Source organism: Propithecus coquereli, unplaced genomic scaffold (genome assembly GCF_000956105.1).
Source record: "Propithecus coquereli isolate 6110/MARCELLA unplaced genomic scaffold, Pcoq_1.0 Scaffold144, whole genome shotgun sequence".
Classification (NCBI taxonomy): domain Eukaryota; kingdom Metazoa; phylum Chordata; class Mammalia; order Primates; family Indriidae; genus Propithecus; species Propithecus coquereli.
In genome coordinates, this window is record NW_012138747.1 from 1,440,644 (window position 1) to 1,441,063 (window position 420).

The following is a 420-nucleotide window of genomic DNA, read 5'->3' on the forward strand; positions in this document are numbered from 1 at the left end:
GCTAACCATGATTAGATTTCCAGAGTAACTAGAGTCTTGCCTTAGAAAATATTATGAGAACAGGTTTTATTCAGAAACTTAAATGATAATACTGATTCGTGCTAATACACTGCTTCCAAAAAATAATTATCATGTATACTTTTTAATGATCGTGTTTATCTACTTTTTCCAAAGAGAATACTTTCCTTATGTTTCTTTTTTTTTTTAAACGTACAACCAAATGTTATCATGCAGCTATGTGCCAGGAGATACTACAGTCCTGTGGTTACATGCACAGATTCTCTCTGAAATTGGATTAAAAGGTAATTCACCAGTTTTTGGCCCCTAGACCATTAGTCACAGTGTCCTAGTGCATTCTCTTATAATTCAATATCAAAGAAATTGCTTTTATGGCATTAACCATATTATATTCAAAATTAT

The 420-nt window shown here is 31.4% G+C and overlaps 1 protein-coding gene across 1 annotated transcript in view; it reads right to left on the reverse strand.

Annotated features, from left to right (window-relative positions):
- The window catches only part of NEGR1 (neuronal growth regulator 1), a 1,084,106-nt gene that overhangs the window by 470,160 nt on the left and 613,526 nt on the right, over positions 1-420 (reverse strand). The gene's annotated exons all lie outside the window — the stretch shown is intronic.